A 26,835-nucleotide genomic window follows, 5' to 3' on the forward strand; every position below is an offset into this window, starting at 1 on the left:
ACCGTCCCTCAGACCATGTGGTGGGCTGGACTATATTTTGAAAAATAAAATAAAAATGAACGAATTCCTATGCCCCACAAACAACCCAGAGATGCATTTTAAATAAAAGGATATATTCTACTCATGTAAAAACATGCTGATTCCCGGACAATTTGCATCTCCCTACTATGGTCAATGAGGCTCGTGGCAACAGGGAAATGAATTCTTTCCCCTCTGTGCAGGGTTCAAAATTAGCAGGGAGCCAGGTACATTTTGCGCCTGACTGATTACTGAAATGTATGTGCTTTGAAGCCTCAAAGTATATGTTAAGGATAGACAATATGTTAAGGAGTTTAACAATAAAGAATAGAGTGTTTTTAAAACAGAAGTATGGTACCAATATTTTTATTGTAAATACCAAATTAAACATGTATTAACAATTTCTGCTAAAAACGTGATGTTAACAATGTGCCACTTATGTGTATTGCGTATTTACTCAAGCTTATCAAAACAATAAATAAAAAGTGTTGCTGACACACACCCCTAGTGGTGACTAGACATTCTCTTTTGGCACCCACAACCCAGGTCCCAGGAGTCATTCTAGATTTTCTATCCCAATTTCTAACACCGCCTCTGTGTCTTCAGCCCGAACAATGCCAATCTGTGGTATGAAGTGCTGTACTGTAAAGTGAAATATCCCACTAGGGTCTGCGACATTCAATTCTAATAGCTGGTTAACTCCGCTTGATAGTTATTTTCCTCTTCTGAGCTCAGATACACCCACAACTGAGTCATTTCACAGAATTCAGAGATGGTCTTAGACATTTTTGCATTTTGTGGGGTGGATGGTGGGGGAGAAAATGGCCTGAAAATGCTCTTTTGCTGATTGAAACAACTGTTCCCACAATCCTTTAAGTGCAAAAGCCATAGTAGAAAGCAAATACCAACTTGCTTGGCCCAGTACATCTGAGGTAGGATTGATCATCACATTATTTCAGGACTAACATGAACACCAAAAGTGGTGCAGAATGGATCTCTTTGTTAACTGCCCTGTCTATTATTTGCCTTTGCTTGTAACTGTTTGCACCTTTTATTCCTCATTCCAGTTTTTACAGATTCAATCACTATTTCTCACTCTGTCTTAAATTACAGGCTTGGACATCTAGAACGGAAAGCAATTTTTACAGAAGAGAAACTTCTGCTGTTGCTTGTGAGAAGCCAGTTGAAACCATTCAAAATTTAAAAGGAGGCCCTTTGAAAATGCATCTGATGTGCTTCATGCATCTCTCTTGAAAGTGAAACATATCACACACACCCTGCATTTTCTGCCTTACACTTCTGAGGATTCCTTCAGTGGTGCAATACAATAACCTGGGGTCAGCTCTACGGTGCTGTGTGTGCTTTCCAGAAAACTTTGAATTGGGAAATTAGGATAATTTACTCAGGGTAGTTTTCAGTTTGTGTTCTAAGGTAACATGCTTATTATACCCGCATTTAGCAAATTGGAATTGCCATGCTTGTCTAACATCTATTTGCAACTCACATCCATTTATGCTTATGAATGAACTTATGAAATGGAAAATTTTCTGCAAAAATACAGTGGTACCTCGGGTTACATACGCTTCAGGTTACATACGCTTCAGGTTACAGACTCCGCTAACCCAGAAATAGTACCTCGGGTTAAGAACTTTGCTTCAGGATGAGAACAGAAATTGTGCTCTGGCGGCACGGTGGCAGGAGGAGGCCCCATTAGCTAAAGTGGTGCTTCAGGTTAAGAACGGACCACTGGAACGAATTAAGTACTTAACCCGAGGTACCACTGTATTAAGCACTGGGAAATGTTCTAGAACGTTTTTACACCATATCACTGGCTCTACAAATTGCATTTACAGCCTCAACATATCGGTTTGCACACATCCAAACACACGTTTGTCTTCCATGTTATCAAAATATTCATTTCTTCCATGTTCATATTTGATTCCATGTGCAAAGGTGGGGTTGCATGTACAGCAATCTTATAAATAAGTCAACAATGGTTATTTGTCCACAACTATTTTTATAGTCTGAGTGTCCAGACAGCATTTGCAATCTATCAACATCCTGAAACAAAAAACAACCAATTATCTTTGATTTTGCAAAAACCTTCCTATCTAAGAGGCTCTTACTTGCCATAGGCAAGCAAGCAAGTGGCTATTTGCTACCTTAGTTTATATCGGTCACTATCCAAATAGCCTATCGTGGCTCAGAAAAAAAGTTTAAACACCCATTTTAACAAAAATACTATTATCAACCCATGATGAAACTGCTGCCTGCATTTTTGCTTGAATGACATGAAGACTTCGTTTAATGGAAATCAAGAACTAAAATTCTAGAGCCTGGAAAGCCAAATTTCCCTGACTTCAAAACAAATAGAATCAATTGTCCAAATAATACATTCCACACAAATGTTATTGGATTATCCAGTTTAATACATCAAACGGCAACTCCATTTAGTATCAGAGAAAAGGGTAACAGGATGAGACATTGTCATACTCAACCCTAACTGCAAATAGCACAACAGAAATAACAGAAACTTCCTTCCAGTTCTAATGTACAGATGAGGAGACAGCAGGAGAAAAGGCTATTTATGATAGGGATTCTTAGAGAACTCTGTAGGGTGGAAAAGTTGCCCACCATGACATGCCGCTTTTATTTCCACCAAAAAGCTGTCCATCAAGTGCATCTCCCAGACACACTCAAAGTCTTTTAACAAATATCAGTCTTCAGCTTTATAAACATCTCTCAGTACTCTCAAGGAATAGGTAAAGGACCCCTGGACAGTTAAGTCCACTTGAATTTGACTATGGGGCGCAGCGCTCACCTCTGCTTTTCAGGCCGAGGGAGCCAGTGTTTATCCACAGACAGCTTCGACTAAACCACTTCTGGGTGACGAGTGCCAGAGTGCACAGAAACGCCATCCACCTTCCTGCTGCAGCAGTACCTATTTATCTACTTGCACTGGTATGTTTTCGAACTGCTAGGCTGGCAGGAGCTGGGACAAAGCAACGGGAGCTCACCCCGTCATGCAGATTTGAAAAGCTAACCTTAAGATCAGCATGCCCAGAAGGCTCAGTGCTTTAGACCACAGTGCCACATGCGTCTGTAAACGCAAGGAATAAAACTGTTTCAATGCTGGGGAAAATCAGCCACACCTCTAGCAAAAAAACAACAACCCAAGAAAAAGACGTAGTGAGGCCCTGCAGTCTCATGGCAGCAGATAACCAGTGTTTTTCTATTTGATACAAGTGAGGGTTGACAACAGGAATTCTATAAACATTGCTGCCTGTAGCTGCTTTGGGGATTGGAATCCACTACCAGCATAAGGAGGCTTCTTTAAATGACACACTGAGCAGCAAGCGTGTGAAGAGTGGCAATGAGACACATAACAGAGGTTGCTGTTCAGCTTTTTGTCCCTTTGCTGTGAGGAGGGGCAGAAAAGGGGGCAAAAATGGCAATTCTGGTATTGCCCCCCCCAAAGGCACATCTAGAGTTTAAGGTCACTCTTGTCTACCATATCCAGTGGTCCCTCTGTGCCTTACTCATGAAGAATCCCATTGGCTTGAGACTGATCAACAGAACCAGAAGCAAGGAGGCAGCACTTTTATCACCACAACCACCCACTCTTCTGCTTCTCCCAATAGGAAATCAGAAGCCATCTTTAATTATTCTCTGCCGCTTAACAATCTGCCAATTCATCTAAACATTCCTTGGCTGGCCATTGCCATAAAAGCTTCCCAGTATTTCAAATGGAGTTAACTGACATAATAAGAACAAGATTTGCACTGATCAGCATTGTCCACAAAAGCATGGTCAACACTAAGTCAACTAGTGAGATTCTTCACAATAATGTCATGGGGCAACTATATACAATATTGAGTGAAGCACAGAAACTTCAGGAGGCTTCCTGAGTTGGAAGCGAGATGACTAAGGATTCTGCCTCGCTTTGTCTACACTTCCAAAGGAACCAAGTTAACTTAAATACTTCTCTTCTAACACATTAATTGTGCATTTTCTCCACCATGTTACTACTCATCTAGCAATGATGTTCTCTGGCTCCATACAACCAGTTCCCTTCACTGTAACCTCTCTGAATGTAGCACATTCCTCACATGCTTTTATATCACCAATAGTGAACACTTATAATATCCCTATGCCTAAGGGTATTCATGCCCAGAACAGAGAATCTGCTTTGTATGATATGTCGTTTAAAATGTTACTGGCCAATAAATTTTCAACAGATGTTAATAACAACTTATCAAAGGAATTCAGCCGCTCTATTCCTTGCACAATTCAATGCCTCCCTGGCACATGTCACTTGTGCTTCACCAGCCTACATCTTACTCCTAAACAAAACAAAAATCCAAAGTAGCAATAAAAAAAAACCTTTAAAATAGTTATTATGTAAGTTGATACATGCAAAATCCTGCACATTTATATCATATCTTCTAACAAACAGGTTTGAGATGGGCAGAATTTGGGCCTCCTTAGTTTGGCTCCCCCTCCAAAAAAAATCCAAGTCCTAACTTTGGCTTCTCAGCGCGCTCTCTCTCTCTCTCTCTCTCTCTCTCCCCTTCCGTCTCACATCACAATGCAAACAGATTATTCCATGATGAACTAAGGCTCTTCGCTTCTGCCACCTGCAGAAACCTCCCACTTTAATCTGATCTACTTCCAAAAGTTAGCCAAAAATGTCTTTGCTTCCTGAGTATGTTTTCTATGCCCACTTCTGCTTTCAACACACTCCTTTTCTTTGTAGAACAGATGGAGGTGGAAAGAGCTATGGTGGTTATAGTGTATTGACCAGGGTCTAGGACAGCTGGTCTCGAATTCCCACTTATCAGTGAACCTCATGGGCGACCTTGGGCCAGACATTTTCTCTCCGCATAACCTACTTCACAGGGTGGTTGAGAGGATATCATGAGGAGGCAGAGACCCACCAGGAGCACCTTGCAAGCAAAGCAAAGAACTGTGATAACAAATACAATTCTCTCTTTGGGAGCAACATGAAATGCCATTTCAGTGCTCACGTCAACAGCAGACACAACAAGCTTTGGGGGCACTATTCTAAGTGGGAGTTGAGAGAGGTCCCTAAACTCCCTTCTTATCTAAGAAGCAAAATTGTGAAAGAAACAAATACACTCTGAAATAAGGCCTAACAAAACTGCCCTATCATTGCACACACCACCAGTGGGGACTGTAGCAGCAACACTCCTTTAAACACTCACAAGTAAGGAAGCCATGGGACAGGACTCCTTAAAAAGAAAAATACAAGAAAAGGAGAAAACCCAACCCTTTACTATGCGCATGAGATATAAGGAAACAACATCAGAAAGCCAGTTCGAGTTTTAACTACTGCCCTCAAAGTACTAGGAAGCGTATTCAGGCAAGCCTAGAATTAATAGTTCCTGCTTCTTTTGCACCATTGCTCACTTTCACTCTCCACTTCACCTTCAGGAACTTGTTCTTAGAACACAGACACCGTATCATCATTATCAGACACAATGGGGATCCAGAACAAACGGGCCACTTTTCCGTTTGGAATATTGTCATTTCCCCAGACAGCTGCCAACTCCTGTTCAGAACACATTCAGCACTTTAATTACCGCACTGCTATTACTGGGCTTACTCCAGACCGCTGGACAGAACACAGGCGAGGCAATGCAGTTTATTTTAATCCGCGGGTATTGTACATTTTCCTCTCTCCTCTGTACCCTCCACCCCTTGCTTTGCTCTGCCTTTTGCAAAAACACACCCACTTACCCACCAAAAATCATTTTAATGTGCTTTGGCCTTTGTAATTCTTGGTATCGAGACCCCAAAGGGAACAATTCCCCTCCCGCCTGGAGGACCTAACAATTGGGAATCGATCCGTTTGTGCCAAGGTTGGGGATCTGTAACTTTAAGAGCAGCGAGATCACAGGCCATGTGCTCCGTGCGAAACAAAAGCAATAACAAAGAGAGCGGAGGAAGCCTCGTCCTCCGGCCTGCCCCAGCCAAAGCGGAAAAACAACGGGAAGGACAAGCAAGATGAGCACACACAAAGCCCCAATCCTACCTCCTGGTAGCAGATCCCAAGGAGGACCCCCCCCACACACGAAAGTCCCGCAGAAAGAAATCAACCTCCTCGCCGCTATCAAACAAAGGCATCAACAACATCGGGAAGGAGCAGCACGTGTCACTGAAGCAGGAGAGGCTGCCCTCCTCCTCCTCCCAGCCTCAGCTGAACTCCCAGCAAGCCAGCACCACTTACCTCGGAGTCACAATCGCCTCTTCCTTAGCCAGGAGGAAAAAAGGCAGAGGAAACCGGGCCTTTGAGGGGGTGAGCGGGCTTAGGGGCTATTTCGCTATGAGGAACAAGGAAGGTGCCGCTCACCTTCTGCAAGGAAGGGGAGAGGACGACCTTAGTTGCACACACACACCGTCGCTGCAGGTGCAGCACACCATCAAAGGCGAGGAAATGCCCCGGGCTGTGTTGGTGTTGGAAGGAAGCCGCAGTTTGCAATACTGGCCCACCCATGCCTCCCCACCCCCCGGAATTGCCGAGCAGCACCCGGACTGGCTTTTTATTTATTTAGTGTGGCTTAAGAGGACTTGATCCCCCGAAGCTTTGCAGCTCAACTGTCCAGGCTGCACGACCACCACCCCCTTCTTCTCTTTCTCTCCTCCCACCCCATGCATCGCCAGCTTGCGGCTGAATGCATGCAATCACACCCCTCCGCCCCCGGGACCTACCTGCTCCGCTGGCTGCTCGGGGTGCAAATGCACCTAAATCACACACACCCCTCTTCTTCTTTTTTGTCTGTTCGTGGGCGCCTGCTCTGGGCTCTGGGCCCGCGCTCCCTCCCCCGCCGCCGCGGCTGTTTCCGGTCGCTTCTTTTGTTTTCTTCTACGCTCGGGGCGAGCGGCGACCCTCCCTGAGCTCCCAGCTAAGCCGGGCGAGGTAGAAAGAGGGTGCCCCTGGCCCCAGGGTCTCTGGCCCTTTAAGAACCGCCCGCGCCGCCAGGGTGTAACAAACGGCGCATTTTATTCACAACATTCGGAGCTGGGAAAGAAGAGAGAGGGAAGAAGAGCGCGCACGCGCGCCGGCCTCCAGCAAGCCGAGGGCGGGAGCGCGGGCCCGGGTTATGGACACGTGACCAGGCGCGCCGCCGCGCCTCCCTCCCCAGCCACAGGCCATCTTTGCGCAGCCGCGCTGCTGTCGCCGGAATCAGCTGCACGCGGCGGCAGCGGGACTTGCAGCTTGAAGAGGAGGTGTTAGGATGGAGCCATGGCAACTGGGGACGGAGCCTGGAACACGTTTGGGATACGGTGTGCCCAAGGTGGGGGCGGGAGCCAGGGAGAGCAGAGCAAGGAAATTCACGGTGCAACTTTATAATAAAAGAAAGGAAAGGCGGTGGGACAGGGGTGGACTTTGGTAATATGGCGAGGAACTGTGGCCCACAAAAGTTTACACCACGATAAATTTCCTAGTCTTCTAAGATGCCACAAGACTGTTATACTTCCATAAGAGGCACAGTGCTCACTATCAACCACGCACTAGAGCAGCAAGCTCTAAAGATCGCAGCTCCTAGGGAATCATTGCATTGGCAATCTGCTACCTCAATTTCTTTGAAGCAAAAAAAGAACAGCAGCAACAAGGTAAGGTGTTACAACTCGGGTAGTCTCAGAAAGAGGAGGAGAACCAGGAGGGATCAGTTGCATGAACAGTGCATGCAGCCGTCAGATTGTTTTCTGATATAATGTTCCTCTGAGCAAGTATAGTAAGCCTCCCTCACAATAAAGATGCTAGTTATCCTGGCAGGCCAGAAAGCATTGTTTCCCAGTGGCCCAAGTACTTTTTTTTTTTAAACAGCAAGAACCCATTCTTACCTAGGCTTGGTTGGTACCCTTTGGGCTTTGTCTCTCCTCCCCCCCCCCAGCCAATTGCTTATACCTAATGGGCTGAGCCAGCCCCAATCTACACAACAACACAATACATGTCTGGGGACAAGAGGGTGCACTCCAGCATTAGAGCTGAAACATTTCTCAGAGGGGTAGTCATGTTAGTTTGCTGCAGCAAAAGCAGCAAATATTTTTATGGCTCCATAAAGACTTCTAAGAAAATGTCATGGCATAACGGTTTGTGAGCTGAAATTGACATATTATGCATAAAGTGTAATCCTCAGTTGCCCACATGCTTGTAAGGAGGAAGAATTAAGCAGCGGGGTCAGGAGGAGATGAAATGCAAGAAATATCGATAGTGGTACTTCAATCAGAAGGAGGACTGATGCAAAATAAGCACAGTGCTGTTAAAAGAGATGTGATATGTGGTGAAAAAAAATCACCGTGACAGTGCTGATACACTACATGGGTACACTACACAGTGGGTGACATCCAGCAGTTGTTACACATAAGGGTAGGTCCGCTGATTGATGATTAGATATCACTCAGTGATTGTTGCCTACAAGCACCCCAGCAGGAGGCTCCTCTTTTGCATGAGAAATAGTAGAAAGGAGCACCCCTGATTTTATTTGCTGCTGAAAGGAAAGCAACCACTTTGCAAGTATACCTGGTAGGCAGCACACATATTTGCATACTTGAGAGTAAGCTCACTAACTTTGCTTATTTTTCAGTAAACACATGGGATTTGGCTTAATAAAATTCGAGCAGAGGGTGTGTTTTTTTTTAAGCCCTCTTATTTGAGAAATCAGATTAACAAGGGTGACTTGACAGTCCTTTTCATTTGCTCTTAGTATTACACCCACTTCTCTAGGGCAGTAAAACTAGCATATATGAGGCAGGAGAAAAGTTGAAAAGGTTGGTGAAGGGTGGCAAAACAGCATTAGGTTACTTTAAAGGGGGGGGGGGCAACCAATGGAACTTCTAGAAATGTAATGCAAATACGAGACAATATACATACAGTGGTGCCTCTGGTTATGTACTTAATACATTACAGAGGTCCGTTCTTAACCTGAGGTACCACTTTAGCTAATGGGGCATCCCACTGTTGCCGCTGCACGATTTCTGTTCTCATCCTGGGGCAAAGTTCTTATCCCGAGGTGTTTGTAACCCGAGGTACCACTGTATCTGCATGGCATGCACGTACAGGGTAGCAAATACACATTTGCTGCCACATGGTACAAAGCAGCTCCAAGATAGGATGCTTGCATTCTTGACACTAGCATTATTCATCACAATCTGGGACAACTTGAATATTTACTAAGGTGTTCAAGGAGACTGAACACTAAGAAACTATGCACAGCACTGCAAGCCTAGTCCCTACTGGTTACTTTTAAGAACAAGCCGAATAGCTTACGAAACATCAATCAATATGGTATGATCTCACTTTGCAAGCCAATCTAGTGGTGCAAGTTTTCTGCAGTGAGAAATACTACATAATTATATATTGAAAAACTTTGTACAGCAGAAAGCTTGTTGCTGTTGTAAGGGTCCCCCAAATCAAGAACAAAAATAAGTGATGTGTTTTATGTATTATACACTTTCCTATGGTCAGAAGATGGAAAACCATGTTTTGCATTGAGCAAAGATGTTAATTTGAGAACATAAGAAATTATAAAGTGCCCAGGGTAAAAAAGCTTTTAAAAAGCTGTATGTTGGTATAAAATGGTTAGTGTCAGGATAAAACATAACTGTGATACATTGGGGGCTATTCCACTATGTTTTACTTGGAGTAGAGCTATTGAAATTAATGAACTTAACTTATTCATGTTCATTCATTTTAATGGGTGTACTCTGAACAAAAATCCATTATATTATACTAGACACACAATAGGCCTGCAATCTCCCCCCCCACACAAAAAATTTAAAAAACCACCACAAAATCCCTGCATGTATTTTGGAAGTCACGCTGGTCAGCATTGAGTACTTCTGCCAAGTTACCTCTATGGCTTGTTTATAATGGTGCATCTCGTGGACAAACCAGTCACAATGTTAAATGTGTTTAGATCTGCTTTTAATTATTTGTAGAGCAGTCACAGGGTGGGGATGTCCGTCAGGACTGGGACTGCAATGGGAAAATCTTTAACTCCCCCCCCCCCATGAGGTGCCACTGAAACTCATATCATTATACAGTGAGGAAGCTACCCATGAAAAAGCTCACACCCTGGGGCCAAGAGTAGCTTCAGGGTCTCAGTCCTGGGGGAGGAAGTGTTTAGCTCTCCTCCTTGTACCCCACAGTCTTCCAGCTCTGATCAGAGCCACTTACCTAATATTAAAAGGACAAAAACCAGGCACATTAAATGCTGCCACATATCCAGTGTAATGCCTAGCTTGGCCTTCAAAATTTTCCACCCAGCAATAGAGCATTCTGAGTTACTTAACAAGTGGCAGTTTGAACTCGTTTTTGAAAAGTTCCTAACCCTACCACATCTTTTTATGTAACTGTGCGAAGGGCCCCAAGAAGGAAGAAGCCAGACGACAAGAGGTCATGGATGTGTTTCAGAGTTTGTGGTAATTTCCCCCTCATTAATTTCCTCTTAATTAAATGTGAATGCTGGTATGCAGCAAGATTTATAAGCGTAGAGGAGTTTTCAGTGTTCTTTTAGCATTTTCAAATAAACAAGTATGATCTGGTATAATATGCCTAGGGACATTCATGTGTACATCGTTTCTTGCCTGTCTGGGAACCCTCCCCACTTTTATCCCCAAATTTACTGGGGGAATGTGGGGAAGAGGGGTGAAAAGAAAGCCTGTGGTAAGGACCATAGCCACCGTTAGCCAGGGTGAGGCAGCCCAACTCAGGCAGAAGATTTGGGAGTAATAAAAAAGGGGGGGGTAGCAAATTGTCAATTACTCAGGTTCACAGCCAACAAAACTGTCCCATTCACACAAGGACATCCGCAAATGGAACTTGGTTGGCTACAGCTCTTAATTTACTGCATTTTTATCACCATGAGGTATGCCGTTTGGGATTTTCTGCCTCAGGTATCAAAATGTCTTGGGATGACTCCAGCTGTGACAGGCAGCCACCAGCACTGCTGCTTCTAGTACACACGGTCTAGCAACCTCCCACTATTCAAACAGCAGGCTGTAAACAATTTAAGCTTGCCCTCGCTAATCCCCTTCTGCTGCCCAGGAGCCAGAGTCTATGCCACCGCCTCCTCATTTTTTCAAAGCAAGGCTAAGTCTATGTCACAATTACCAAAGGGCAGCGACAGTGTTGGTTGTTAAAGGCTGCCACTCTGAACAGGGCTGGGGGACCATATTCAGCTCAAGGGGTGTATTCTCTTGCATGGATAAGACCAGGGACAACAGCAGACAGAGCAGTGGATGCAGTGCCTTTGTACAGTAGGCAACACTGCAGCCACACAAGAACCAGAAGTCTCTACACATACTTCAGTCTTTCATTCAGGCAAGCAAGAGGGATCAAGAGTTCAAGGACACATTCCAACCAGGCAAAAGCATTCAAGAAGGATGTAGAGCAGGGCTGGAGAAGGGGGTGGGGTGGGGGGCAGAGAGAGATCCCTGGAGGGCCACATTCAATCCCTGCGCCTGAGCTTCCCCATGCCTGCCTTTAGAATAAGCTAGACACACATCCATATGAATTCTCTCTTTGTTGCAGGAGCAATGCTGCCCATCAAAATCTGTAAAAATAGGAGGAAAGGGTTGGGGTTTTTTTTGCCTTTGAGAAAACAAATGTGGCGTTGAGGTGTCTTAGCAACTAAGACGTTCATTTTGTTCAACCAAAAAAGATTCTTCTTAGCAAAACAAGAAGGGAAGTCAAATCTAAGAAACCTACACCTAGTTGTTACAGAGGTGGTCAGCTTCTGACAGCAGGTTGGAGCTTACATGGGTAAATTGGCTATAAGGGGCTGGGAAGCTCCCTGCATATAGAAAATTTGGTATGGGGAAGATGTCTCTCTCATCTAGGCAGCTCACAACTAGAAGTCTGAAATGGTACATACCAGACAGGTCTAGCACCTCTGTGAGAAATACAACAGTGTTGCAAGCAGGGTTGAAGCAGAATCTGAAGCATATATCCTGCATTCTCTACTTCCATTGTGTGCACTGAAGTCAACCAGGAATTTCCAAAAGGGGTGTTGCCCCCCCCTTAAAACTGCCATACACAATATGAGCAAATTTCCCCCCATGACCATTCAGAAATATGGAGAGAAAGAGAGAGCTCCCACAATCACTATTTTTATCCTTGCTGCATTCTCTATTGGATGAATAGGCAAGATCTGTTAGGGGAGGGAGTTATTTAAATGTTATGCAATTGAGTGACTTCAAAAATTCATAAAAACATAGAAGCCGCAGTTGTCTCCCAACAGGAAAGATAACTAAAAATGCAAGATATACTTTTAAAAAGGGCGATTAATGTATTACTTTGCATGATTTGGAGAAGAGGAAGTGAAAGAAGACTTAGGAACATATTAGATGTCAGCTTCTGTCAGCCTCTTAAAGAAAAACCTAATTTCACTAGAACATGTAGACAGCATGTACCCTTCTACTTTGTGAGTTTTGGAAGAAGACAACCACTACTACTTAAAATGTATATAGCACTTTTCATAAGAATTTAAACTGTTTCACATCATTGTATTAATACTTGGGAGCAGCTGGGTGAAAAAGGCCAGCCTTACTGCCCATATCTTACTAATGCAAGCCTTGGCTAAGGAAAGTGGCTTGCATCCTACACACAAGAAGATGCACGGAGATACTTAAACAAAAAAATTAATGCAGTAAGTTCCTGGTTATAATAGCTAATTAATATCATGAGCATTTCATCTCCAACACCACTCATGTGGTTTGTTGGTTTTGTAGAAAGTATTTCCATTTGCTTGATATGTTTTGATAACCACAACAGTGAATGGCTTGTGAGGAGAGTTCCCACAGATTTGCTTTGTTTTATTTTTAGAAATGTTCTTCTAGAACATACACTGATAACAAGGAAAGAGGTGGCCACATTCTACATAAAATGGGCTCAACTATGAATATAGCCTAGTTCAGGCTTGGCACTAAACCATGATGTAACATTAAAAGTCTCTCTTCCTTCAGTAGGGTCACAAAGGGTTCAGAAGCCTGTTTCAAACCAGAGTTTGGATTTAGGTCCAAATCTTGAACTATGGTCAATCTTAACTGCTGTTAGTTGGAAAAAGCCTGCTTCTTAAACTATGGATTGACGTTGGCTTATTTCATAGGTAAGATCATGGATAGGCAAACTAAGACCCGGGGGCCGGATCCAGCCCAATCGCTTTCTAAATCCGGTAGGACGGTCCAGGAATCAACGTGTTTTTACATGAGTAGAATGTGTCATTTTATTTCAGATGCATCTCTGGGTTATTTGTGGAGCCTGCCTGGTGTTTTTACATGAGTAGAATGTGTGCTTTTATTTAAAATGCATCTCTGGGTCATTTGTGGGGCATAGGAATTTGTTCATCCTCCCCCAATATAGTCTGGCCCACCACATGGTCTGAGGGACAGTGGACTGGCCCCCTGCTGAAAAAGTTTGCTGACCCCTGGGTAAGATTAACCAACTTTTCCATATTCAGATGACACAGCAAGCTCTGGAGAATCTAAATGGGAAGTATAAGTTTCCGAACTTATCCTCGTGGCAAAAGGAAGAGTGTGCAAGTCCAAAGCTTGCCTAGACTCAGTGTCACCGCATGCGGAGGATTCTCCTGAAGACCTTTTTATGCCAACAGGCTCATGCAGCTGTTTACATTTTTTTCAGTAGCCAGTCATTTTAATGTCCATTTTACAGCGTTTCCCACTGTGTTTTATCATACACCACCCTGATATTTTGTATGTGTTGGCTGTATATAAATACTTTTGAAATATATAAATAAATATTAGGGACAGCAATGTTAACAGCACACCACGCAGCAAAAGTGCATATCATGGATTTTACCAAAATAACAATAATTACAGAGATATGGCCCGTTCCCTCTGCTCTGAGCAACTTGGAAAAAATTATCCCTAAAAGCTCGCGCTAAACTACAGAAAGGATGTAACCCACTTGACACTCATTACAGTGGTACTTCAGGTTAAGTACTTAATTCGTTCCGGAGGTCTGTTCTTAACCTGAAACTGTTCTTAACCTGAAGCACCACTTTAGCTAATGGGGCCTCCTGCTGCTGCCACGCCGCCGGAGCCCAATTTCTGTTCTTATCCTGAAGCAAAGTTCTTAACCTGAAGCACTATTTCTGGGTTAGCAGAGTCTATAACCTGAAGCGTATGTAACCTGAAGCGTATGTAACCCGAGGTACCACTGTACTGTCCGACCTAAGCAAGTTTGTCACCTGGCCAGTTTGAGACCACGAGTCAGAGTATGGAAAGAATTGCAATGCTAGGGGCAGTACCTGCCACAGATGGAGGCGATACCAAGGTGTATGAACTACAGAAGTAACAATATTGAGACTATTTCTAAATATGTAAATGCCAGTACATAAGGACATAAGAAAACGCTTCAGTACCAACAGCCAGCTCACAAAGGTATTCATAGGAAAAACTTTTAGTCATTATCATCTGTGCAGGAGCTGTAACACCTTCGTTTTTGCAGACACCTTTTCACCTATCACAAAAAAGAACCAAACTCACTTTTGAACCCCAATATGCTTAAACATGACTGTTAAACAGACTTATTATTTCAATCCTGCTATTGTACAAAAGTGTATTCTAAGTAGCTTACAAAACAAAGACTATGATATATCTAGATTAAATACAAAAGCCTGAAAAACACCAAAGTACAAAATCAGCTATTAACAACTAAGGCATTAAATAACAAAAGACAGACAGCAAACTTCAGACAGTCTGGATCCTGGTGGTGTGATAACTGGGCAAAATGCACATTTTGGATGGGGTCTTGCTCTTTCCTGAAAGATCAAGTTTCTAGGTGTTCCCAAATCCACCTTTTCCTCTAGAGGTCAAGCTGACCTCAGTAACTAGGAGTGCCTTTTATCACCTTTGATTGATAAAACAGCTAGGGCCATTTCTGGACCATGGCAGCCTACCACTGTCATCCATGCACTGATAACCTCCTGGCTGGATTACTGCAATGCACTGTGTGTGGGGAAGCCCTTGAGGTTGGTCCAGAAGCTGCAGCTACTGCAAAATGCAGCAGCTTGACTGTTGACTTGGGCAAGAGGTTGTCACCATATTACCCAACTCTTGAAAGATATCCACAGGCTGCCAATTAGCTTCTGGGTCAAGTTCAAGGTGTTGGTTTCGATGTACAAAGCCCTACACAGCCTAGGACCAGGATACCTGAAAGATCATCTCACCACTTGTGTGCCCAATAGATCACTGCACTCTGCAAGCAGGAGCCTCCTGCAGATACCATCTTATCAAGAGGTCCATTCTGCATAATAATAGGATTATTATGCCTTTCGTTTTGTGGCACCTTCCCTTTGGACTTCCCTCCCCTTGAGGAATATGATACAATTACAATCTCTGTTGTCTTTTTCTAGTGCCTACTGAAGACAACAAATCTTTTAAGCCAAGATCTTCCCCAGTCTTGATCTTTACTGGAATAGTTTGGATTCCTTTGGGAGAATTGTTGGGATATAACAACATAAATAAATAAATAAAATAACCCCAGAAAATTGCATACAGCAATCAGTTTACAAAGCTGGTTTAAACTTGGTCCCAAATTCAGTACTATTTGTGCCCGCAGAAGTTTTGGGGTAATCATACTGCTTAGTTTCCAATTGGAAAGCTTCCTGCTGAATTCCTATAATTTTTCATACCACAGATGTTTCAGGGTTGGGTGGTTTTTTGGGGGTGAGGGGAGGTTATCCACATTTGTTGCACTATAGCTCAATAAGTGTTCCCCTTCCAGATGCCGATAATGTGTAACATTAGGGAAACATCACAGAATAAAGTTGAACAATGTATGGACAGTCTAGTATAAACCTACAGTTAAAGCACTATTGTTGCAGAATACACCCTCAAAAAACCCACTAAACCCACAGTGCCAGACAAGCAGATTTTTCTTAAGAGGATAAGAAGTGCCTTGCTAGATCAAATCAAGGTCTACCTAGACTAGCATTCTTTGCAAGCATCCTGGCAATCAGGCACCAGCTGATCCACCAAAGGAAACCAGATCCATCTTCCATGCCAACCATAGAATTGTAGAGTTGGAAGGGACCCTAAGGAACATCGAGTCCAGGCATGGCCAAACTTGGCCCTCCAGATATTTTAGGACTACAACTCCCATCATCCCTAGCTAACAGGACCAGGGGTTAGGGATGATGAGAATTGTAGTCCCAGAACATCTGGAGGGCCAAGTTTGGCCATGCCTGATCTAGTCCAACCCCCTGCAATGCAGGAATATGCAACTGTCCCATACAGGGATTGAACCTACAACCTTGGAGTTATTAGAACCATTCTCTGACCAACTGAGCTATCCAGCATCCTAATATATATCAGTTTTCAGGAATCCACTGAGCAGACCCCCCTCTTCCCATAGCAATTATACAAACACTCTGTAAAGCAAGAATATGCATCTCAGTTTCCTCAGAAGCTAGAAACAGAAGTCACTCGGTTCCTACTTTCCCTGAACACAACCTCCTTAGGAGACCATCTGCTGCTGCAGACATGTGCCACTTCCCATGACCCAGGTATAAGGCCATTTCAGCAAAAGGATTAGACTGTTTGGATTCCATCAGCATTTCTTAAGAATTCTCTGATCTAACATGGATTGTATTTAAGCTCTGAGTTCACAGAGGAAATGTTCAGCCCAATCTCTCTCTTACTTCAGCAAAAAAACAATTTATACCACAACCTCTCCATGGTCAAAAATATTTTATTGGTTCTAATTAAATGCAGGTGGTGGGAAATTATCTTTGTTTTTGCCCTCAAACATGGAGGTCTCCTCCTCCTCCTGTTCCTATGTGTCATGCAAGTCAACATTTATCCAATGCATTTTATTGCTTGATAATAATACTTTATTATTTTCCCCCACCCATCTCGCTGGGCTTCCCCAGCCACTCTGGGCAGCTTCCAACAAAATATTAAAATACAGTAATCCATCAAACATTAAAAGGTTCCCTAAACAGGGCAGCCTTCAGATGTCTTCTAAAAGTCTGGTAGTTGTTGTTTCTTTGATATCTGGTGGGAGGGCGTTTCACAGGCTGGGTGCCACTACCGAGAAGGCCCTCTGCCTGGTTCCCTGTAACTTGGCTTCTTGCAGTGAGGGAACCGCCAGAAGGCCCTCGGCGCTGGACCTCAGTGTCCAGGTAGAACAATGGGGGTGGAGATGCTCCTTCAGGTATACTGGACCGAGGCCGTTTAGGGCTTTAAAGGTCAGTACCAAGACTTTGAATTGTGCTTGGAAACACTTAAAGACTTAGTAAGTCACTACACAGTGTGGGGACTATAAAAGGAAAGCCAATCCTTGGGTTTTACATCAGAAGGACCTTCCAATAGATAACCTAGATGCTTTGTGGCAAGCAGAGTCCTTAAAAGAATATAGTTGGGCTGCATAAATTCTGTGCGGGCCCAGGGAAACCTATGTGATACAGAGCACAAAATTCCAGCTTTTTAAAAAATAGTTAAGTCAAAAGACAAACCTTGGGGATGGCAAAGATAGATTTGAAAAGGAGGTGGGAAAACCTAGCGTAAGAACAACTGAGAAGTTGATCGCTAGTTCTCTGTTCAAAACACATCTTAATCAGTAAATGTAACAAGCAAGGAAAGTTTATATGCCTCTGAATCCTATTATCATGTATCCCCATGACTGGGAGACTAAGCTCTTCAAGACTGACAGTGATTTGCTCCAATCAAAAATGTTCTTGCACAACTTGCATTAATTGTGTGATGACTACAGATGACAATTACAAATAAGGAAGTGAGGGGAGCATTGGGCAGCTTCAAAGCATTCTCCTGGAGGTTTGGGTAAGTTCTAACTTGACATTTTTGCATGCCTCTTCAGTCTCCCATGAACAGGAGAAATGGGACAAATTAAACAAAATGTAATGTAAATGCGCTTGATATTATTTTCCTTATGCAGGTTGCAGGGTTTGGGCTTTTTCTACATGAAAGCTGGGAAACCTTGCCACATAATTATTATTTTTTTAAGTGCACACAGCCTTCACATTTAAAAGGAGAAAAGTGTAAACATTTATCCTGGAACTCTTGCAGTTCACTAGTTTAATAGATGATCTTGCCTATGCCAAGTATTTCTTATTCCAGCAAAGCAGTGGGATGTGTCAGAATAACTAAGGAAATCAGAAAACTGCCTTTCATTAGTCAAGGCCCAGTGCAAACAGGGTGGCATCTGCTGGTGTTATTTGCCAAGCACATGGGCTCACGGTAGCCAGCATATCTCAACAGCAACCATCCACGTTTCTAGGCTTCTTTAACCATCCCACACGCATCGCTCTTCCAACGGGTTCATAAAACGGGGCTAATCGAATCTCTCTTAAAAACTCCCTTCCACTTAATACCAAGAAATCCACCATCTCATCCTGCACTGCACCCCCCTCTCTCGTTAGCAAGGCTTTGGGCTTTACTGCCCAATCAATTCCCTGCAGTGGGGCAGCATCTGTCACAGGCAAAGGAAACAAGGCAGCCTCAAGGGGCAAGCATTGCCCCTGCACAAGCCTCAGATCCTCCTCCTCCTCCCCCCCTCCCCTGATCTTGTTTGTTATTACACGTTGCCTGAAAATGGGAGCCATAAACCACGTCGTTCAGCAGCAGCTGCTGAAGGGAGCGTCACTTCTACCGCCGTTTTTTACAAGCCAGATTTAGTGCCCAATGAAAGGGGAGACTGTGCCATTTATCTTTTTATCAGACTTCAGCATTAAAGGGGTGGGGAATACCAAAGCAACAAGCTCCTCCACCACCACCTCCTCGGCTAAAGCAAGTTGTGCTCTAACAAGTAGGGAACACGTAACCCCCTCCCCAGATCAGCCACTGACAACCTAATGCCCGCCAGATGTTATGGACTACAGCCGTGCTGGCTGGGGCTGAAGCAAGTTGGGATTCCAAAACATTTGGAGAGCACCAGGTTGGCAAATGCTGTAATTGATGAATGACGAATGGGATCATAAGCTATACATGGAATGGTGCGTGGGGGTGAACCGTGAATCCAGACACTTCCTCCAATTGCATATGGAATTTTAAAATGTGAACTCTAAATATGCCACACCCCATTACTTTTCTGTAGGCGGCCGGAGGGATCATATGAGTATGGTCTGCTCACATGAACTCAAGTTCATATGGCAAGGTTTGTGCACAGTGGGGTGGGTATATGAGCCAAAGGCTCACTCCCCTCCAAGCCCCATCCCATGTATAAGTTACCGTATTTTTCGCTCTATAAGACACACCAGACTATAAGATGCACCTAGTTTTTGGAGGAGGAAAACAAGAAAAAAAATATTCTGAATCTCAGAAGCCAGAACAACAAGAGGGATCGCTGCGCAGCAATCCCTCTTGCTGTTCTGGCTTCTGATATAGCTGCGCAGCCTGCATTCACCCCATAAGACGCACACACACATTTCCCCTTACTTTTTAGGAGAGAAAAAGTGAGTCTTATAGAGCAAAAAATACGGCATAGCCAGGCCATCTGCTACCCAACGCCAACATGGACTATCAATACAGTTGCTCAGAGGCTACAATACTACTCTGCTCTTCTCATAGGAACAGTGGGATACAAATGTAGCAAATAAATTGAGTTTAACCAGCCTTCCCAGACCTGGTGCCCTCCAGATATTTTGTACTACAACTCCCATAATCCTGGACCACTGGCCACAGGTGACTGAGGCTGATGAGACTTGTAGTCCAAAACTAAAGAGCACCAGCTGGGAAAAGACTGATCTGCCTAATAGTGTAATATATTAAGGCTCTTCCTCCCACATCCTTTGTAGTCAGACACCTAGCAGCAAGGGGCTTCTCCAAACACTTGTATTATTAGCCCTCACTCCTGTTGAGAAAGCACTTTCCTTTGACAAGTGCATATACCACACCTCGCCCAGGTAATTTAAATAAGGCCAGAGCACAAAGGCTATTGTTGGCTACCTTCACATGCTCCCAAACTGCTGGAAAGCCAAACCTGGAGGGGCACAGCCAATGCAGCTAAGGAACAAACTGTGCCTGACTATTGGGAAAGAAAGGACAATGAAGTTGACATCATGGTACACAGCAACTAGCACTAGATGGGAGGGGAAGAAGGGAGTACAGCGTAGGGGACAGTTTTCCTGGCACTTAAACTCACTGACACAGCATTGCTGTGGGCATGCAAATAAGACTTAGGAGAGCTAGGCCCATAGGGACTGGGTGCACATCCTGTACAGGATGTGATGTGTACATGCTGTACTGGCACATGCCAAATGAAGGGGAGAAACTCAAGACGAATGCACACTCACCTGCCAGTTCAAACCAGCCTTCTAGACAGGCAGGCCCTGAGAAAATACAGAGTGCATTTGCACAGACTATCTGAAATATTGAACGCCTTGCACAGCGCTGACATGACAAGTGTGCTAGCTTCTTTCCATATTGTGCCACATTTGTTGTGCATGACAAAGTTCAGATGGGACGTGGTCTCTCTCGGGACAGAAGAGGATAAAGAAGCTATGGTCCCTCCAGAGATTGTTGGACTCCCATCAGCCTCAGCCTGAATGGTCAATGGTCAAGGATTATGGAACTCGAGTCCAACAACCTCAGGAGAATCAAAGGTTTACCATCCCTGTGCCATAACCACTAAGCACTCTCCACAGCCCGCATTGTGGGTAAGGCTGAGGGTGGCATACAAGGGGCCCATATGGCTGCCAACACTGAAAGGATGCAGTCTATCATGAAAACAACAAAAACAACAAAAGCCACAGCTGTGCTGTTACGAAGGAGCATTTCTGAAATATCCCTATCAAGCCGGTGCAACAGGAGGCTCAGCTCTGTTTGGCATTTCCTCCAAGAGTTCTCCTGTTAGGCTGCGCAGTAAAGTTCTCACAGCTCTTTCCATTCACTGCCTCTCCCATCAGAACTGGCAACAGAGATGAGAATTGCAGGCAATTCTATCAGGTGTCTCCTGGGAACTACGGTAAGTAACCTACTATCTTGAACCAGGCTGAAGCAAATCATTCCCCATTCAGTTACTGTGCCAGCAGTTGCCACACTGTTGTTATAAATCATGCCTGTATTTTCCCTGTCCATTCCACAACCTCTCCAGCAAAATTGAACTTCATATCTGTTTCTTCCAACAAGGCTTCCTTAAGGCTTTCCACAACTTTGGAAGACCAGAAGACACATATACACACAAGAAACCAAGAGAGGCCTGTTACACTTTTAAAGACCAACAACTTTATTGTGGTATAAACTTCTGTGGGCTATAGTCCACTTCATTCAATGCATAGTTTTCTTTTTAAGGAGACAGAAAAATAAGAATTACTTTTTAAGCTAAAAACCAGGAGCAAACAATAACAAAAGGTCCAGATTCCAACTTTGATGGGTGGCATCCTGAAATCAAGCGGCCAAAGATGACATATAATAAAGCTCAGGGACAGGCAGTGGGCGCTATTTGTATTTTAGCTTCTGCTATGAACCCAGTCTTATTATTTTAATTATGATGTGCCTAATTACCCACCAGAATGTGCCTAATTAAGCCACCAGAACCCAGAACACTCACCCTCTGAGTAGAGCTGACAAAGTGCAGAACTGCAGCTGCTTTCCCTATTTTGCTTGACTGGCAGTGGGGTCAAATGACAAACATTTCTTCCTAAGTGCTCTGTTACAGTAGTGTAAAGCACATTTGCACTAAGGTACTTGAGAGCAAAGCATAAATCTATTCCTCATCTCCACCTAGAGAGCCATAAAGGTATTGCTTGCCAAGGGTCAGTACTTTCTGGGATGGATCTAGGGCCATGGCCAATTATTTGCTCCACGACATGGGGGTAACCGGCTGGTTTATCACCCCATAGCAATGAACAGTGGCAGCACATTGCTCTCATGTCATTTGATTGCTAGTCAGGAAAAAACTGCATCTCTGTTGAGCAAAGGCAATTGCCAAGTTGCCGTGGGGCAACAGATTCCCACTGTGTTATGCAATAGAGCAATAGGGCCAGCCTTAGAAGGGGATGAATTCCTCAGGTAACATCCCCATACTTTGTGGGCATTACCTTAGCCTGGTATGTTGTGAGTGGGAAAGAATTCAGAATGTGGTGGGTGTTGTGGGAGGGAGGTAGAATGCCATACAGACAGGTACAAAATATGAGCTGCTCTATTGGTAGAGATGGAAAGGCCATCAATCAACAGATGCCAACAGATACACCAAGCAACTCCTGGTCCACGTTCCAGGCCATAACTTAACTGCTCATGTATTTTCACTGAAATAAATGTAGAATTAGTACTTCAGACAACAGATTCTACATCATGTATATCCCTGAAGAGTTATGATATAGGACTTGCAAAAATAAACCAGGTATTGTTAGACTACCACTCGCCTCAGCCTCAGGCAGCATGACCTATATAATCAGGGATGGTGGAGTTACAAGCCCCATTCTTGATCTAAACAAACAACAGGTTCAAGATAGGAAACCTTTTAGCAGTTTCTTATGATCTGTATCTTTAGTATCACAGGGTGGATAAGAGGGGGAGGAAAGGACTGAGTATAGGCATTTGACATTTTCTTGATGCTGACAAAACTTCTTGCAATGCACTTAGCTAAATCTAGAACAGTTTGTGTGGTACTGTTTGTGTGGAAGGTCTGTTGGCTGGCCTACCTTCTGCACTGTGTGTGGTCACTTAGGAAATTTATAAGATCAAGCAAGCCCCAAAATATAGACTTGGCCTTTTGTATGTGCAAGTAAGACCAAAGTCATTATTATGTCAAGACCTCTCTATCACACAGTTAGTTTTTAATACACGTGATTCAGAGCTGCCCTCTATGCAGTCATTTCATCTAAGAGTTGCTTATTTTTAAAAGATTTCCCCCCCCCCCAAATAATATGTTTTCAAGCATCAAAAGAATCTTATTTACAGATCACTTCCTAGCCAAAATTATTGGAACTGTTGATAACATGCTACCATGTCAAACCACAGTCATTAAAGAGTAAAATCCAACAAAAGAGATATGATTATTATTTTTTCCCTTTAGAAGTGCAACAACTGATACTAACTCAGGATGAGACCCAGCCAGGCAAACGTTCTCTGGAAAAAATATTATTGTTGTTGTGGCATGTTTTGCATAGTACTATGCCAGCTTTATAGCAGTATTTTGCTGTTTAGCTTGTTTTATTTATTTAAAAGGTTATATATCCTGCCTCTTTTTCTAAACAAAACGAACACGCAACAACAACCAGGATGCCTAGCAAACATGAAACAATGAAAGCACTCAACAACCAACACAATGGCCCACAAACCCAATTTGCCAAACCCCCCAAAAGTCTTGATAGAAAAGATGGTTTTCACTAATGTCAAAAGCACAGCAGTTAATAAGCCAGACATTCCACATCCCTACAGAAGACATTGCCCAACAAAGGTGCCACAACGGGTTAAGACACTACCAAACTAAAGGGGGGGGGTTTATTTGGGGGGGTGAAAGCCGCACATTTATCTAAGCATGTGAGGAGATGCACACAGGAAAAGCCAATCCTTAACATTTTGGGGGGGAAAGCACAGATCAAAACCAATTTACTTCTCTTCTGTAGGTTTACCTATGTGCTCACTTAGTCATATTCCACTTCATATATCTCAGTGACAAAGTGAGCTCTGGCCCACAAAAAGACTTGTGTCACAATAAGTTTGTTAGTCTTTATGATGTCTCGGGAGTCTCTGTTCATTTTGCTGCAATGGATTAACCCAGCTACTCCTCTGCAAATTCTCGTAAAATATGGCAAGGCCTCACTGCTGCAAAATGATGCACAACAGAGAAATTTTGAACAAACCACTTTACTGTCACGAGGGGAATTTCAACCAGTATGCCTTTGGCTTTTCCACAGCATGCTCAACTTTCTATCCAGTACAGGGATGGGGAACCTGCTGCCCTCCAGATGTTGCTGGACTACAGTTTCCTGACCATTGGTCCCTGATGGCTGGATTGGTGGGAGCTGTAGTCCAACAACATCTGGCAGGGCACAGATTAGCCACCCAATTCTAGGATGCCCAGTATCTTGCCACTAGTCTTCTTGTGTCATATCAAAACTTACACAGTTCTACTATTCCCATTTTTATCTCTTCCATATTTTCTCAAAGCCTGACACAGGTCACCATACGAGGTGGGGGGGGGGGGGACAAAGTACAGAATTGGAAGTGGGTAAGCACAAGGGGGATCCTCTTTCCTAAAACACAGCAATGATACTGTCTTTGTAATTGCAACGTATGATTCTGTGCCAACCAACTCCTTGGTGATTTATTCATGGGGGGGGGGGGACTGTAATTACTAGTCACATTCTGCTCCTTTTTTTTTTTGCATGCATGCAGTTTATTTATTTTTTAAAAATAATATGTATAGCAGTGCTATACATATTCAAAAAATAATAACAAGAAGAACATCAAATGAGAGATTTTGGTACAGCCTCCTGATTATGCACCTGACCTGCTCTGTACCATTTTCCAGTTACCTTGGCTTCAGTATAGGAGTGAAGAGCTGAGATATAGTACTTATTTAAGGATAGGACTTTGCCAAAGCCATTACTGCTGCTTTCACTGGGAGAAATAGAGGGTTAAAGAGCCCAGCACCTGGTATGCTAGTGAATCAGTGGGCAAGGCCAATGTTGCTGACCCTTCAGCCCTTGCTCAGCTGAAAATATGGCCCGCATTAAAAAACAACAACAGTTGCCAACCAGGAATCTATAAAATACAACACCAACCACCTCGAACTACAAATCCCATCATGCAACAGCTCTCGCTCTTTGCCAGAAGAGTAGAATATGAGGTTCTGTTAACTTGTGCCTTCACGTTAAAAAGAAAAGCTAAGTCTATATGATGCAGTACAGAAGGAAGGCAAAAGCATTTGCACGTTTGCCAGTATCCAAGAGGAAAAGGGGGTGGGGAGGCAGAGCTAAACGTTTCTTAAAGTCCAGAAGAGACTTCATTGCATCAGTTCATTAGTGTTAACATAGACAAAGGTACCAAATGCGCACAGGCCTGACCTCATAAGTCACTCTAACAGCGTATAAATAAATGAAAGACGTGTCTGTAAGGGAGTCCTTTCCTGCGGTGTTTTACAATCTACTACACAGACATACAGGGTGGTGGTGTACAAAAACTTTACTGGCACCGATCCCCACCCCCTGCCCAACCCCAGTAGTCACGCCAAGAGTTCACACTTACTGAAAAGCGTTCTAAGTGATCCCAATGAGATCTGCAGCCAAGAGCCAAGCTATGCATTGCGTTAAATCGGTAAAGTGGGTGGTGGTGGGAATTTCACAGTGGCGGTCCATGCCACGCCCAACACAACAGGCCCCTTGAGTGCGCTTGACATTACTGGGTCGCCCGACACCATATGCAGGCGCGACTAATCGCCCCTCCTCCGTCGCCCAAATGACCAAGGCAGGTCCCCGCCGCCACTCCAGGCCCCAGCGCAACTCCAGGCGGTCCCTACGCCCTCCCTAAACACAACAGCCTTTCCGCAAGGCAGCCACGATGTTCCCGCTGCTTCCCCGGCCTAGACGCTGCAACAAGCAACAGCCTCTCCTGCAGCCAGGGGATCTGCAAAGGACATCTCCAGGGATCTTAAGTAATCGGCCAATGCATGCGTTCGGAGGGGGATGGAGGTGGAGAGGGAAGACAACGACACAGCCCCATAATTCTCTCGCCGTATGTCCCAATCCGTCCCCCCAGAACAAAGGAGCCTGCTGCCGCTCCGGCTCCCTAGCAGCCTATGCTACACAATACTCAAGCGCCAGAGGCAAGCCGCCCCGGGAATGGGGGAACGCCCTCCTCTCTTCGCCCCCCAACAAGCCCCCGCGGAAAGGCACTGCTCCCTACATCACCCCTGCAAACGGGACCCGCCCTTCGGGCCCCGATCGCCGGGGTAAGCGCGCCCGCGGCTCCCGAGCCGGTTCTGCCTATGGCTCGGCTCTTCCACTTCCACACCCCCGGTTACAAGGAGAGAGAGAGAGAGAGAGAGAGAGAGAGAGAGCGCGTTCACACGCACACACCGGCTCCGTCCATTCCGCCGCTCCCCAGTGCAAGCGGCTCCTGCAGTTACCTCCGCTTCCTCCCGCAGCCTCCGCCTCCCAGCTGCCTCATCCCCGGCCAGCCGCCTGCCTCTCCCGGCGAGGATTGCGAAAGAAGCCCGCGAATCACCGCCGGCCTTGCAGGTGCAGAGCGCCCGCCCCGCTTGACCGCCCGCTTACCTACGGCACCCGAGCCTCCTCTCCGCCGCCGCCGACTCAGCCACCTCGCATAGCCGGGCGCTGGGAGCCCCGCGGGCTCAGTCCTCCTCCTCGGAGGTCCCGGCTCGGGCCCGTCCTCTCGGATCCGCCTCCTGCTCGCCACCGCGCGCTTCGGCTTCCCAGCCCCTTCCCCCCAGAAACCTCCCCCGATGGAACCGGCCGCTATGCTCAGCTCGTCGAAGAGGAGGAGGAGGAGGAGAAGCGGCAGCGAGGGCAGCAGCAGCAGCAGCCTCCCCCTCCCGAGGAAGTGGGCTCGTCCGCAGCGGTCTCCATCTGCACCTACGGGCAAGGGAGAGAGAGAAGCTCGGGTAGAAGACCGTATTGCTCCTAAAAGCCTCGGTCCCTCGGCGCCTCCGGAGGGCTTCCGACGGCTGCGCCCGTAATGTGCCAAAAGCACGCGCCTCTAGATCTGCGGGAGTGGAGGGATTGCTCGCTGGGCACCGGCGGGGGTGCTATGGAACGCGCCGGAAAAGGAGACGGCCGTGGAGAGCAGGAGAAGTCTCGAAAGCGCCGGCGGGCGGGAGAGAGCACATTTCAAGGCCGTTTA

At 45.0% G+C, this 26,835-nt stretch overlaps 1 protein-coding gene across 4 annotated transcripts in view; it reads right to left on the minus strand.

The window, feature by feature from the left end:
• RNF44 (ring finger protein 44) overlaps positions 1–26,581 on the minus strand; it is a 59,010-nt gene extending 32,429 nt beyond the window's left edge. For 2 of the 4 annotated variants that reach the window (XR_014561121.1, XM_083726298.1), the window contains exon 1: positions 6,751–7,118. The gene's annotated coding sequence lies outside the window, so the exon portion shown is untranslated. Of the gene's footprint in view, positions 1–6,268; positions 6,395–6,750; positions 7,119–26,249 lie in introns of those variants that run through there. The other 2 variants (XM_083726300.1, XM_083726299.1) reach the window with 2 other exon arrangements.
• Positions 26,582–26,835: the final 254 nt, after the last annotated feature.

Source organism: Podarcis gaigeae, assembly GCF_964106915.1.
Source record: "Podarcis gaigeae genome assembly, chromosome: 2".
Lineage (NCBI taxonomy): Eukaryota > Metazoa > Chordata > Lepidosauria > Squamata > Lacertidae > Podarcis > Podarcis gaigeae.